At 48.3% G+C, this 15318-nt stretch overlaps 1 protein-coding gene across 1 annotated transcript in view; it reads left to right on the top strand.

Annotated features, from left to right (window-relative positions):
- MAP6 (microtubule associated protein 6) overlaps positions 1–15318 on the top strand; it is an 84647-nt gene that overhangs the window by 66934 nt on the left and 2395 nt on the right. The gene's annotated exons all lie outside the window — the stretch shown is intronic.

Raw genomic sequence — 15318 nt, forward strand, 5'->3', positions numbered from 1 at the left:
ACTGTTCAAGCAGCAAAATCCCCATTTGCACCGTTTTATTTGTCCCCTTCGGGCTTATTAATACGTCTCTTGTAAATTAACTGAGCCTTCACTACGCAGGCCCTATTTCCTAAGAGGACAGGACCTGCATAAACAAAGCCCTGGGCCAGGTAGGCCTTTCCGCCATCTTCCGAAAGGGAGTTCCAGAGAAGGAACTGTGAGGATGAAGTACTGAGGGAGGTAGACGATGTGAGTGAGTGTCAGCGTTTGTGAATCACAGATTTGGATGCCTCGATGGAAGGGGCTAGAGTAGATCTGAGTACTGATTCAGGTATTTGCTAAATGGTCTAAACAATGTCAGAGAGCTCCATCAACATGACCTTAACTTTGTCCAGGAAATTCGCCAATGTTCGTTCGTTCTCTTGAGATACCTGGTATTCATCAAACATGTTGATGTTAGCCACAGTTTGAATTTCTCCATGGAATAGTCATCTGGTTTTCTTTGCAGATCAAGTAAACCAAACTTTACATCACACAAGGGACCATTCCCTCAACATTCGATTGTTCAAGGCCTGTGTGCCTGACAGGGAGCTGGCCATGATGGGTAGTGTGTATAAATCTGGCTCCACCACAGCACCACCAGGGTGCATAGAACTTATCCCTGTGTCTGATCCAAGTTTGTGTTGTCCAAACTGTAGTGTTTCCTGCCCCCTTGCAGCCCCAGGCACCGAGCTTCCTCCCTGCCCCACCTGAGGCTTTCCATGACCTGTAGGGTGTCTCTTCACGTCTTCAGTCTGCCCATCTTTATAGCGCCTCCCGCTGAGAAAATCCGTTGGTAGTTCACTTTGACTCTTGAATGTGTCACTTCACTGGCAAGAAACCTCCTTTGATTTCTGCTGTTTACAAATAAAACTCAGTCGGTCTTGTTCTGCATCCCAAACATGCTGACTGAAACTGATTTCAGCCTCACAAGCAGTGTTTCGGCCTCGCCTTTCTGAAGGCGGCCAAGCTTCAGACGCCTGTTCGGCCCATTTTTGTACACTTCCCTGCAGTTCCCTGAATCCCCCTGACGAAAGAGTGAGGACTGGAGCCTCCCCACCATCTGCTTCACTCGCCCGCAAACCCGATCCCTGCAGCTGTGCGTCGGGTCCTTAACGCTGTCCCTTTTCCGCTGGTGCTCCCATGATGCCTTTGCTCTCAAGGCAGACCGGAAGCATCTAATTACGATTTTGTGGCCTGGGTTTTGTTGCGTACCACAGATTGTCTATGTATGTGTAGCGCACACCTTTCTTGGTGCTATTTCATTCCTGCTGTTAGTAAGAAAATGACAAAAATATTCATGTATAGCCAATTGATTGTGCCGTGCTTGTGGTCTGTGCTTGCTCAGAAACAAACAAACAAACAGTTTTTCCAATTATAAATAAATGCTAAAGACGAACACCACTTTCTTGATCTTATTTCCTTGGTAAGGCCCAGCTGAGTAGGTGAAGGAACCACCTTTTGCCATTTGAGCTGCTCTTCCCGAGAGGAGCTGTGCCCTGCAGTTTCTCTGGGGGTCCTCCGTAACACAGCTTGATTCTTGTAGACACTTGCCTCTCAGATACTAATTGCAAGCAGTCAGAGCTAAGTGTTGGGAAAGGCGACGATGGACCAGGAGACCCAGTGGCCAACAAGGTAGTGTAACGATTTGATACCCTGTTGCTGGGACTGAGCGGTCAGCACGGCCTTGCCAGGCTGGGAGGCTGGCCCCTGACCCCCACCCTCTTCCTATCAACCCGCAGGACTGTCTGTTCTGGTTTTTCTCCTCCCAAGGGGTGGCAGAGATGCCTTCCCATACTCATTTAATCTGGTCATTGTGGAGGCTCCACCCCCTGGGGGCTAGCTGACTGTGTGGGTTCTGGGGTGACAGTCTTGGCGTGTACCTAGCACGGGAGTGTGGAAACTGCCATAAGAGAATCCAGACAAGGCAACGACAGACCAGGTAGTGGGGAGCTCAGGTGGAGGTCAGGATTCTTCCCACCGGGAATGGAGAATCAGAAAGCTTCATGATGAGTGGGGGGACCTTGGAGAGTGGGTGGGATGTGGGTGTGTGGGGCATGCAGGGGCTGGCCTACAGGTGGGAGAGCAGAAGCATGGGCACCCCAGAACCAGGGCCAAGGGTGCCCACCTTGATATCCTTCTGCTGAAACGGGCGATGAAAGATTCTGTACTTTGGGATCCCACTTCCTTTTTCCAGTGTGTGTTGATTGAATACCTATCATGTGCTGGGCATTGTGCCTCGAGCAGAGAACCAGGATGGCTGAGACCCCCACCTCCAATCACAGTGAGACACGGAGGAGGAATCTGTTCTGGCAGATTCCGTGTGTCTGTGGATGGGCAGGTGGTGACCAAGTGAACAGAGCCAGGGCTGGCCAGAAGCAGAGGTGTGGGGGCCCCACACCAGGTGAGCTCAGTCCTGGGGAGTGGTTCATTCGGGGAGGGACAGGGCAGTGTGTACATCCTGATGCCACGGCGGGGGGTGGGGTCACTAACCAGGGTCTCCATCCACACCCTCAGCTAGTACCCCACCTGTGCATGCTCCTACCATTATGCTGCTCACCCCGACTCTCACACCGGGCACCAGCCACAAGCCCTCTGTTGCCCTAGGCTCGGAGCTCTAGGTTGGGACTCATTCTGTTGCTGGTTCTCAAAATCTGGACTTTGGGGAGGAGCTGTGGTCAGAATAATCAAGGGCCACATGTATGTATAAAAAAAAGCATTATGTATTTGTTTTCCAGATGAACAGAAAACATTCCACACCCACCTGCCTGCTTTTGTATGAGGCAGAAATGTAAAATACTGTTCAATAATAAAACACATATAAAAGTATACTATTAACTCTCTTTTGATCAGTTAAGAATTTTTTTATCAAAACTAGTGCTTGAGAGAGGTGAAAAGGCAGAAGAGGTAGAAACAGAGGCAGAGAGAGAAGACAACGTGCTGAGATTAACCCAGGAGAAGGCGAGATCTCTCAGAATCAGAGAACGGGCAAGGGTGGGCAGTAGAGGAGCAGGAAGGTGGGCACCACCCAGTGCTCAGGCTCGCCCAGAGCCTTGGCCTCGTTTCCACCGTGCTCTCTGATGCTTCCCAAGCCCAGGAGGCAAATCCTCACCCATTACTATCACCACCTCTCTGAAACAGCAAAGTTAAAACCAGCCTCTGATTTTGAAATAGGTCCCCAATGCTATTAAGACATTAGTTGTAAGTGTAGTTTAATCCTTCCTTAGAGTTTGTGTGTTCTTAGTGAAGTTCTTCCCTCATTTTTTGTCCACTATGGTTTAAAAATGCACAGCCTGCTTCCTGTAGACTCACAGGGACTGTCCAGTCTTCTTTAACAAAGGCTGTGAACCCCCTCTGTGTGTCATGATGGTTTCAAGGCTCACTCCCTGGTAAAATGCCTTAGGGCGTTTTACATTTTCAGGACCTCATATATAGAACGTTTCTTTCTGGACATGGGCCATGGACTATCTACAGTTAAGGGGTGACCCTACCACAGCCCCAGCTGAGAACAACAGGGCAGGAACAGCGGCGGGCTTGATGGTAGTGAAGCCAAGCTGAGACAGGAGAGGCAGCAGTTCCCTCCTCAGCCTCTCCTCACGCAGAACCAGGCACGTGGTCCAAAGCTTTCCATCCCACTGCCATTAATGCATCAATCCTCATGACACTCGGCCATCCTAGAGTAGCTCTAATAACAGAATTGCCATCAACACATATTTTCTTCCTCAGCATGTGAATACAGGTTAACAGTGGCAGTGCCCTTAGGCTTTGCCAGATTCATGGACGGAAGTCGGTGCCAGCTAGGCAAGTCTGTGACATACACTAAACTCCCTGAGCTTTGGTGTCCTCCTCTGAGAATGGAGACACCAATACGCACCTCAGGTGAGAGGAGTGAGGATGAAATGACTTGATGGCTCTGGGGAACCCGTAGTGGACACTACGTAGAGTTCATTTCAGGCCCCTCCACCTTCCCTGTACAGTACTGGAGAGGTCTGTGTTCTTCATCTCTTCATCTTTCTGATAATTAGTCTCTGACAATATATGAAGCAGATTGAGGCAAACACTGATTAAGAAGAATGCTTTTATACAACTCCAGCTACTGAATTATGTTGAGTCCACAAAACTAAACAGTAACATTCTAAGAATTTATGTTTACTGATTGCTTACAAAGCATTCCTTTCTGTGTGGTCCCACTGACCCTTCCTGATATAGTGCAGCAGGCGTTTCCACCAGGTGACAGACAGCCCAAGGCAGCTCGGAGGGAAAGGGTGTCTGCCTGCGCTGCAGCCTGGGCTGCTCCTCCCCTTCACCCAAGGTGGGGCGGGCAGCCTGAAGGGAGACAGTGTTCAGATGAGGTGGATTCCTAACTAAGTTATATCCTCGCTCCCTCGAGGGGCCCCGTCTGTTCCGGCATCTGCAGGCTTACCTAGGATCCCGTTTAAATCTTGGGAACTAGATACAAACGAGGGGAAATAAGAGTTGGGTCAGGTCTTCACACACAACTGGCTCAAACATCCTGAATGAATTGACCTATTGTCTCTGCTAAATATATAGGTATTCTCCTTAGGGTGCTAAAATAACTGACCAGGTGACTAAAATGGCTGGTTATTGAATACAGAATGTTCCGACAGTTTCCATTCGTAAAAAATACACTTGGTACTGGAGATACCAAGATAAAACTGGTGTCCAAACCTGACATTGGAGGGCTTTGCTCAGAGACCATCACCTCATGTTTTTTGTTTCAAACAGTGGAACTGAGCTTAACTCTCTGTCCCTTGTCCTCATATAAGTGGCCCTCGGTCGCTGGTTGATTTGGTATTGTCTATATCTATCTCAATCCAAACATCTTATCTGGGGCCAAGGGAGCTTCAGATACTGAGATACACAAATTGCTGTCACTGGTACTGGTTTAAGCTGCCAGAGGGATCCACAGGACATGCAATTCTGACCATGTCACATCCTGCTTTAAACCGTCTGTGGGCTCCTCTCGGCCCGCAGAAGCTTGTGTCTGCCCAGCGCACCATGCTGCTTCTCACCTCCATGCTTTACCCACGCCGCCCCACCTGCCCAGATTGCCCTTCTCCTGCTTCTCCACCTGGCTAACTCATCCTTCAAGACTCCGCCCAGGGGACAGCTCCAGGAAGCCTTTCCCGCACCTCCCAGGCTGGGTAAGACGCTCCCCGTGTGTTCTTCATCATGGAACTTAGCACATGTACTGTGTCTGCTCATATCTGTGTATGTATCCCCCCACAAGAGTGTGCTCCCGTGGGGCAAGGACTCAGTCCTTCTGCTCATCTTTGTAGTCCTAGATTCCGGCCCATTGTCTCCTGCAGATAATGTCTTCTAAAGTGCTTGTTGAATTAAGAGTGAGTGAATGAATGAATGATGATATTCACCATCTGCCTCCATACCCACCACCATGCCTCCACAAGGCTTTATTCTGCCTAGTAACTGGCTTGCTCACATGACAGGGGTGGTTTTGAGAAAGGTCATGGCAGCAGGAGAGCACAGAGGTGTCAATGGCTGGTTTTAAAAAGGCCAGACTCCAGGTCAGCCCCCTCTGTACTTTATATGGATGCTTTTCCTAAACAGTCCTGACTTTATAAACATAGATTTGAGGTTAGAGGGTAATCTTAAGAGGCTGGCTGAGCCCATCCCTTGCCCAGTGCAGAGCTCCTAATTCTGAGATGGCAGAGGCATCCCTCAAGGGGCATGTCTTAGACATAAGGGCTGGGAATTAGAGCCGACAGTGCTCAGTTGCTTCAGTCATATCCGACTCTTTGCAACCCCATGGACTACAGCCTGTCAGGCTCCTCTGTCCATGGAATACTGGGGTGGGTTGCCATTTCCTTCTCCAAACACCAACAGTCCTGGTTCTAAATCCAAGCTCCATTAGTTACTAGCTGTGTGACCTTGGCTGAGTTTCTTACTTTCTTTGAGCTTCAAAGAGGATAACAAGCATACAGGTATCCATCACCACCCAGATCTATGTGATCCCAAGATTCAGAAAGTAGGAGCAAGGGATATAGTGTGATCCAAATCTGTTTGGTTCCAGTGTGGGGTAACTGGTGGTAACAGAAAATCCTGTTTGTGATTCAGAGGACTATTATGAGAGGGCCTCATGGGGTGGCATGCGAAGGCCTCTGTGAACTTCCAGAAGGCCTCTGGAACACCCTTGTCATAGTTGATTTTTGGGGTAGCTTGCTGACCACCACTTCCCATTACTTACCACCTTTCACCCCAACAGAGTGGTGGTAGCTGGAGCAACACACGGCAAATCCACTCTTTCTGCCACGCAACCGCTTGAGGTGAAGCCCCTCCAGCACTGGCTGTTGCAGCCCTCTTCCCTCCCCAACCCTTCCCCAGCCCCTCCTCCCCGAGCACCCTATCAATCTCCTGGTGCAGACTCTATTTCTGCAATTACATGGTCATTTTCACTGATTCACTCTGGACACACCAAACCAATTTTTGATCAATGGCTCAAGAGCCCATCCTTTGCTTTAGATGGGATGGGGAGAAGGACAAAGATGGATTTGCAAGTTCCCAGCTAGACAAGAACTAAGCCATTACGTCTGGCTGCTTAGTCCAGCATTTCACATTTTTAAAAGGGTCTTTAGCAGGATTATCAGATTCGTGATAGCTCATTAAGACAGTCAACTATGCTCTTGACTTAGCCTTCCTGGTGTTAAGACAACCAAGGAAGCTTTTAAAATATCTACTATACAACCGGGAATTTATTTAGTTCTTAGAAGGTTATATCTAGAAAAGGTATTTAACAGTAAAAAGGAAAAAGCAGGGACTGCCCTGGAGGTCCAGTAATTAAGACTCCAAACTTCCACTGCAGGGGTCACGGGTTTGACCCCTGGTCAGGGAACTAAGATCCCAGATGCCACACATAGTGTGGCCAAGTTAAAAAAGAAAGAGAAAAAGAAGGAAAGGAAGGGAGGAAGAAAGAAAGGAAATAAAAAAAGAAACAGGGATACATCTCTCTACAGGGGACTTGGTTAGTGTTAGTTGGTGTTAGTCACTCAGCCATGTCCAACTCTTTGTGACCCCATGGTCTGTAGCCTGCCAGGCTCCTCTGTCCATGGGATTCTCCAGACAAGAATACTGGAGTAGATTGCCATTTTCTTCTCCAGGGGATCTTCCTAACCCAGGGATCGAACCCAGGTCTCCTGCATTGCAGGTGGATTCTTTACCATCTGAGCCATCAGGGAAGCCATCAGGAGATCTGGGAGTGGTGGAGAAAAATCCAAACTAGGAAACTGCCCCAGCTGTCTAGTGCCACTTTGTAAAAGGCAGAGGTGGCACAACCTAGGGGCAGGGAAGGAGCATGTGTGTGGCCTTTACGCACTTGTTCCCATTTAATCCTCACAATAGGGCTAGAGAGTCTGCTGTAGGCACCATCCCGATTCACAGATTAAAAAAAACAAAATGAGACTCAGTGATTAGATAACAAAGTCACACAACTTGTACATGGTGAGCCAGGATTTGGAGCCAGGTTTGGGTGACTGAAATCCATTCCTTGTCCAGCACTTGGGACCATCTCTAGGATTCCTACTGTAAAGAATTCCTGCAAGAGCAATCTCCTCTTCCTGTCCCTTCCTTGCTCCAAAGACTTCAGTGACCCTAAATACTCAAGTCAGCTTTGGAAAATGAGTCAGATGAGGGTCACAGATGCTGAGTTTGCTCAGACATTACTACCCACTACCCACCCCTCCACCCCCTCAGCTAGCGTCCAGAATTAAGCCTTGTGGTGGCAGCCTTTTTTTCTAGCCATCGTCCTAGTTGCTCTTCCTGTGCTGATAAGCCACAAATAGATGGACTCTGTGTAGCTCCAGGCTGATCGACTGACTGGCAGCCATACAGGTAGGGCTTACAGATGTGGGTGCAGATGGGCATTCTTAGACCAGGATGTACAAGCTTTCTGAGACTATCTTCTTTGCCAGGGTCTGCTGAACACCAGGAGGTAAATTAAGGAAGTCCTTGTGCAGTAGATGCAGGAAGGGCCAAGGCAAAGGGGAGCTGGATGTTGGAGTCCCAGAGGGGCAATTCTCAGGAGATGCAGTTGGGAGCTCAGAGCTGGGGACCTGTAGAATTCAGTGACTGTAGCCTTCTGGACCACGCAGAACCAATCAGTTATGTCAAGCCAGACCTAGTTCAGACATCTGCAGACAAATTTGGGATCTCTGTGGTTGAAGTCACATCCCTAAGGGATATTGTTGCAGAAAGAAAAGAGCTTGACTGCAATTCTGTCGTCCTCAGTTAAGGTCTTGGCACTAACAGGCTCACTATGTGATTTTCTGGACCCCCTGCTTCTGCCTTTGGAAAACAGGGACACAAGTGAACCCCATCTGCCTGGGTGATGGGCTGCTGTGAGAATACAATGTGCCGCCTTGAATATGAAGTCCTCTTAGAAAACCATAAAAGAAGGTTGCAGTTTGGGAGGACAAAAAAGGTGCTAAGGCAGTTAAAAATAGGAAAGCATGTGTGTATCATGTAAATACAGTTGTTCTAATTTTATCTTGTGTGAGTTTGTTTGTTTGTTTTTAAGCTTCCCATTTGGGGTGGAGTCCTCCTGTGGTGCTAGCCCGATGCTATGGCACTCTAGCTCTCCACTCTGGTCAGCAGTTTGTCACTTAGGAGGCATTTATTAAAGGTTGTGGAAGGATTGGTTAGTTGCTCAGTCGTGTCCGACTGTTTGCAACCCCATGGAATTCTCCAGGCAAGAATACTGGAGTGGATGGCCGTTCCCTTCTCCAGAGGATCTTCCCAACCCAGGGTCTCCTGCATTGCAGGAGGCTTCTTTACAACTGAGCTATCAGGGAAGCCCTATGGAAGGATGGAGGGAGTAAAAAGAAGGGGAAGGCGGGGGATGGGGAAAGGAGCTAGGGAGGGAGGGAAAGAGAGGGGAAAGAGAAGGAAGCAGATGTGGTCTCTGCCCTAAAGAGCCCCCTTCTGGAGAGGCAGCTTCAAAACTGTTGACAGCTGACCTGATGGAGGCTGCTGTGTCCAGGCGAGGGCGTGGGAACAGAGTGGGGACGTAGGGACACAGGAGAAGGGGTCTTTGAGCCCTGATGGTAGAGGGTCAGGGTGATTTTACTCAGGAAGTGACCCTGAAACTGAACCATTAATTGCTGAGGGGGTGATGCTGGGCAGCAGCACTACTGTGCCTGAGAGACGGCAGCGGGGGCTGTATCCATGGAGGTACAGGTGCTGGGGCAGAGGAGGGGTGTGCTGTCTGGAGACCTAACGGGGACATCCCTTTCAGTTCTGGGGTCACACTTTCCAAAGGAAGGGAGCCAACCGAGATGTGTAGTGAGGAGAGCGGTCGGAACAGTGAGGGCTCCGAGCTGCAGTGGGGCACATGTTGCCCAGAGAAGTCAGGGATTCGGACACAATTGCTGTCCTTTCAACTACCCTCACGTATCAGTCAACAGGGCATTCTCTGGAAGGGTGACCCCAGAGCACAGGATCCAGAGCAGGGCAGGGGTGGGAGGGAGTGGAGCTGACAGAAATCCAGGCTTCTGCTCACGGTCCTGGCCACAGAGGGTGGGCTGCCTCGTGCAGGGGTGTGCCCGACCCCCCAGACCTGAGCAGCTCAGGCAGCGGCTGGGGCTGGCTGGTGGGGAGACAGCAGCCCAAGTTCAGGAGACCCATGAACCTCCGATCTGTCCTTCCAGCCTAGGCGCCTTCAGATCGGTTCTGCTGAGTTGTGCTTTCTGGGACCAGAGAGGAAGGACTTGCCCAGCACAGTGGTGTCTTTGCACTGAAGGAACTTAGGCCTCTCTGGTTGGAGAGACATAGGGAGATGAGGGCTTGGGGCCAAGGCTGGTGGTCCTGGTGCGCTGGGAGCTTTACAGCACTCATGGCGTGGTCCCCACAGTGGGGGCCTCCCACCTCCCTCATGCCCACCTGTGCCCCCCAGCACACGGCCTAACCCAGAGCACAGACTCAGCAAACTGGGTCCAGCGAATGGATAAAAGAGAAAAAAACATCAAATATTGATAGAATAAAGAGAAATAGCTCTACGCCAGCTACCCAGTACTCCCACAAATGTCTGCCAGGTACTAGGAGCCAGACACTAGATACTCATGATGCACGAGCTGGTGGGGAGGGTCAGGTAATTACCAAACACCATGATAATTGCTAAAATAGAGGCCATGGAGCCTCATGGGAGACAGGGGCGGGACAAGAGTTCTTGTTTTGAGAAAGCCTTGTCTCCCGCAATTCTTTTAAGAATAACAAGCCTTTCAAAGGCAGTTTCCTTGACACTCTCCCTCGGGTAGCTGCATCTCTTATAATATGTTGGGAGCTCTGTGTCTGGGAAACGTGCGTGTCTGTACAGGGCCCTTGGAGGCAGACAGAAGGAGACAAAGCTGTGAAATCGTCTGGCACTGTCCCCCCTCCTCCTCCTGCAGGGCCCATGAGGCACAGACAGCCTGGCCCCTCTCAGCTCTCCTGCCCATCCTTGCTTCAAGTGAGTTGGCTCCATCCCTCCCACCCACCCGGTGAACTTTGAGAGGCCTCTGTTAAGACCTGGACCTGCTATTTCTTAGCTGTGTGGCTGTGGGGAGTTGGTTGCCCACTCTGGGCCTGGTTTCCCGTCTGTAGAATAAGACATTGGACCAGATCACTAAGCTCCTTTTGGGACTAATGTTTATGAAATATCTCCTGCATTCCAGGGGTCATGCCATGAGTGTTCCCATAAATGAAGGGGGAATTCTCCCATTTTATAGATTAATAAACTGAGCTGGAAGCCTGGATGTCCATGATGACATCCGCGGCTAGGATGGACTCGAGTCAGCCTTTGAACCCAGCTCTTCTGGCCGCAAGTCCCATTAGGGTACTTGCTCCTCCAGCAGGCTGCTCTTTACTGAACAAGAAATAATCTAGGTTTAAAATACCCAGGACCTAGACTGACATATGAGTTTCTTTCTTTCTCAGAGCTTTTCTAAGCTGAGGAAGCAGGAGTTTCAAGGACAGGGTCCACAGGCCCCTGATTTCTAAACAAGGCCCTACGCCAGGAACGGCCTCAACTGGGGCCTGCTGTGATGGTGCATCAGGGGTCAATATGGGAAGTAAAAAATCACAGGTGGATTATGAGATTAGAATTGTGCGCAAAGGCAAGTATCAGTGGGAGGGAAGAAAGCCTTTTCTCCAGATAGTCTCAGGCAGGGCTTGGTAATCCTACTTCCAGACTCTAATATAGCTTGGCTTCAAGGTCAGCGTGTGTATTCCCAGGAGGCCTTGCCTGTCACCATGGAAACAGGAAAACAGGCAGTAAATTAAGTTTCTAAGACTTTGGTTTTCTCATATAACCTAGGAATATTACATTTTGCAAATAGGACAGAGCCTGGTACAGAAAAGTCTCTCATTTATTCATTGATTGGACAAGTCAGAGATTTCCCTGAGTCAGGTACTGTTTTAGGTACAATGATTTACAAAATGGACATGGTCCTGTCCTTTGAACACTTCAGTCTAGAAGGGGAAACATTAATGGAAAAGAATGCAAGTAATTATCTGTGATAAGAGATAGCAAAGAAAATGTCAGGGACCAAGAGAGCCTGTACAGTGGCCTGGTCACATCTGCTTCCCTGGAGGATGAGCAGGATTAGCAAGGAAGAGGGAGCAAGAGAATGTCCCAGGAGAAGACAGCAACACATGCGAAGTTGTGAATGAAAGGAGCAGGGCATGCTGAGAGGCTAGGGCACAGATGGCTGGAAGGCAATGGGAGCAGGCTGGTCAGCGAGGGAGGGCGGTGGAACAGGGTAAAACTTCTTTATTCTCAGTGCAAGGAGACGCCTTGAAGATGTCTCAGCAGGAGAAAAGACTTCCTTTGGTTTTTTGTTTTTTTTTTTCCTTTTTGGCTGCACCGGGTCTTAGCTGCAGCATGTAGGATCTAGTTCCCTGACCAGGGATTGAACCCTGCACCCTGCACTGACAGTGCAGAGTCTTAGCCACTGGGCCACCAGGGAAGTCCCAAGGATTTGCTCCTTTTTTATAATTTCTGTATGAAGACTATGTTGGAGAAGAGGCCAGAGATACCAGTTAGTGGGCTGTGGCAGTGGTCCACAGAGATGACGGCACAGCTTGAGGGGAAGGTTGGGAGGGAAAGAAATGTGAGTCTTTAGGAGATACACGTTAGGAGCCAGAAAAGATGCTTCCTCATGGATTGAATGAAGGCTTTGAGGGAGCAGAAGGTATTTAGGATGACTCGGAATTTCTGGCTGGGGCCATGGGATAGATGATGAACCAGGTTTCAGCGACAGTAATTTGTGATTCTGTTTGACCTTTTTTTGTTCCAGGTACTGTGCTGGGCACTGGGGCTGCAGGCCAGGTGGATGGTCCCTGCCTTCAGGGAGCACACAGTCAAATGGGGCGGGGGGGGAACTTTACATGCAACCAGGGTATCTATGAATGCAGGGAGAGACTATAAAATGGTGCTGCAGGGAGATATAGGCAAAACTAATTGGCGCATCCAGGAAGACCTTGTGAGGAGATAAGATCCAAGCTGAGCCATCAGGGACAGACAGGGGAAAGTGGGTGAAAGAGGGCAATCCAGGCAGCAGAAACAAAGAAACAAACATTGAAAGTATGTCAAGCAGCAAGGGTGGCCAGAGGACAGTGCAAGAGGGTGAGGCTGCAGGGCTTCCTGCCTTCCTCCAGGGCTGCCAGAGGCTCCAGTGAGCTAAAATAATGTGCCTGTGAGCGTCCGGTAAACTCTTACACAGTTACTGTGGTTATGGACTTACTCACGTGAGGCACCAAAGTGAAAGTGAAAGTTGCTCAGTCGTGTCCGACTATTTGTGACCCCATGGACTGTAGCCTGCCAGGCTCCTCTGTCCATGGAATTCTCCAGGCCAGGATACTGGAGTGGGTAGCTGTTCCCTTCTCCAGAGGATCTTCCCAACCCAGGAATCAAATGAAGGTCTCCCGCATTGCAAGTGGATTCTTTACCGTCTGAGCCACCAGGGAAGCCCATAAGGCACCAAAGCGCTCTACAAATGTCACCAATTATGATTTCAGATCCAAACAGGATCATCTGATCCTCTGTCATAATGCTCTCTGGCATTTGTATTGTCATCCAGTTTACAGGTGAGGAAACCGAGGTCTATTGTGGTCGAGTAATTGCCCAAGATCTGGCAGGGAATAAGCAGCATAGAAGCCAAGAAAAAGCCAGCAGGTCATTCTAGTTTCTGAGAGAGTATACAGGCTGGGAGGCGGGAGGAGCCTGTCCTGTATGCTGTCTTGAGAAGATGTGCAGCTGGCTCAAGGCACCAGACCCAGACTCAGCTGTGCAGGCTGGACCAGGCCCCTAGGCAGCTGGCCTGTGGGCTGAACATGGCCCATCACCACTCACCAACCACACACTGGCTGCCACCCTGGGTGTGCGGCTCTGTCTCATTCACACAGAGGGCACTGTGAGTGGCGGGGCATTTTACAGATGGGGAGACTGGCAGGCCACCATGGAACCAAGTGATGGCCAGTCAATGTCAATGAGAGTTTTATGTTGCACTTGAGGGTGGTTTTGTTCACAGGAAGACCAACCAAGACTGCTTTGGTTTTAAAAAGAAATGTTTAATTTATAAAAGTAACAAACTTAAAAATCTAGTAAAATGGAACAAACCCTTTTAAGGAGCATTTTATAACTTAATTCAATTCCCCTAAATTTTTTAAATTATTAGTAATTTTTTTTAAAACTAAGCTTAAAAATATGTTTACTATCGATTTGTAATAAAAGTTCATCATTGTTTATAAAATTTATAAAATTGTCATATCTTTCAACTCAAAACAACTCTAAATTAATTATTCCATTACACATTTTATATTGGAATCACAAAACTAGTCTAAATATAATATGCCAAATATATATATTATAATAATATATTATTATATTAGATATAATATGCAAATTATTTTAAACAGCATCAATACTTTCAAACTAACTCTACACAGATTTTTTTCCTAAATTTAATACCCCCAAAGGTAATATTATTTATCACTTCTAATCTAATTCTAAATCTTTCCATAATTAAGGACACTTACTAAGGAAACAAGTTTACTAACCAAATCAATATAGAGGTGTATATCAGAGCAATTTTGGGGTTAGCTCATAGCTGGCTGAGAATGTTCATTAAGCAGAAAAATGAGGCAAGGCATGGGAACCAGTGGCACAAACATCCAGGGAAAGGTACTTTACAATCCATGCTGTGGGTCTGGCCCTCTTTTAAATCTCCATGCCAGCAGAGGACACTGGCCCCATATCCTGCCAGTGGGATAGGTTTTGCAACCCAAGCCCCGAGATCAAGTTAAGCCATAGTCACCTCTTTTGTCTCATGTCTCAGCTTCATCACCCCATTTGGGATGACTCCATCCAGGTAGTTCACTTCCAGATAGGATTAACTAATCAATTTCCTGCTGGATTCTCCTCTGAATTCGGTTTTTACTTTTCCTCTCTGGCCAACCACCAAGTATTAGAAGTATTTTAATGCCACCCTTAGACTTTGCATGCTTCTTGTAGCCTTGCTCCCTCCATAAACACTAGGGTCCTACTAAAGGTAGCCAGCTGTGTCCATGTAACCAGGGCAGTTGTGCTCTGTGTTGTTCTGAACTAGGGAGCCACCCCGGCCCCTCTCTTCCACTGTGATGCTCAGAGACATCCAGAGGGACTGGATGGACAAGCTGCCTGTGGCACTCTGTACTCGGTTGAGAAATGTCAGTTCCTAGGAGGCCCAAGATGCTAAATATGGTAAGAAGCTTCTGGACTGGGATGACATGTCAGAATAAAAATAGTCCAAATATGTGTAACTTTACTTCTAAGTAAACAGAAAAATAATAGCAATATTACATAGAACACGGTACAAGGTGCTGTATGTATATAACTTCTAATCATAATAAATTTCTGAGTAAATACCATTTTACCCAGTGAACTAGATGACACACCTGAGGCCCAGAGAGACAAAACCAGAATGAGCTAAGAAAGTGTACATCTAGAAGTCTTACAGGACCCGCTTTAAATGACAGGAACTGTTACAATACTGAAGTAGGTTTAAGTGTAAAGACTTAATTGGCCCAGGGAGAGTAAAGGGGGCCAGAGTGGGGACAGAGCGAGGGGAGCAGGGCCTCTTCACTGTCTGAATGGGGAGTCCCAGCCAGTCACCACCAAATATGCTGCAGGTGACAGTGGGGTACATGGTCTATACAAGAATTTAAAGCTATAATAAAACTGATTAAAAGCTGGTCTGTTTTTTACTGTCACCCCAGCCAGCTGTTCTAAACAATGTGATAAAATACTTTTTA

Source organism: Bubalus bubalis, chromosome 16 (assembly GCF_019923935.1).
Source record: "Bubalus bubalis isolate 160015118507 breed Murrah chromosome 16, NDDB_SH_1, whole genome shotgun sequence".
NCBI classification, from domain to species: Eukaryota; Metazoa; Chordata; class Mammalia; order Artiodactyla; family Bovidae; genus Bubalus; species Bubalus bubalis.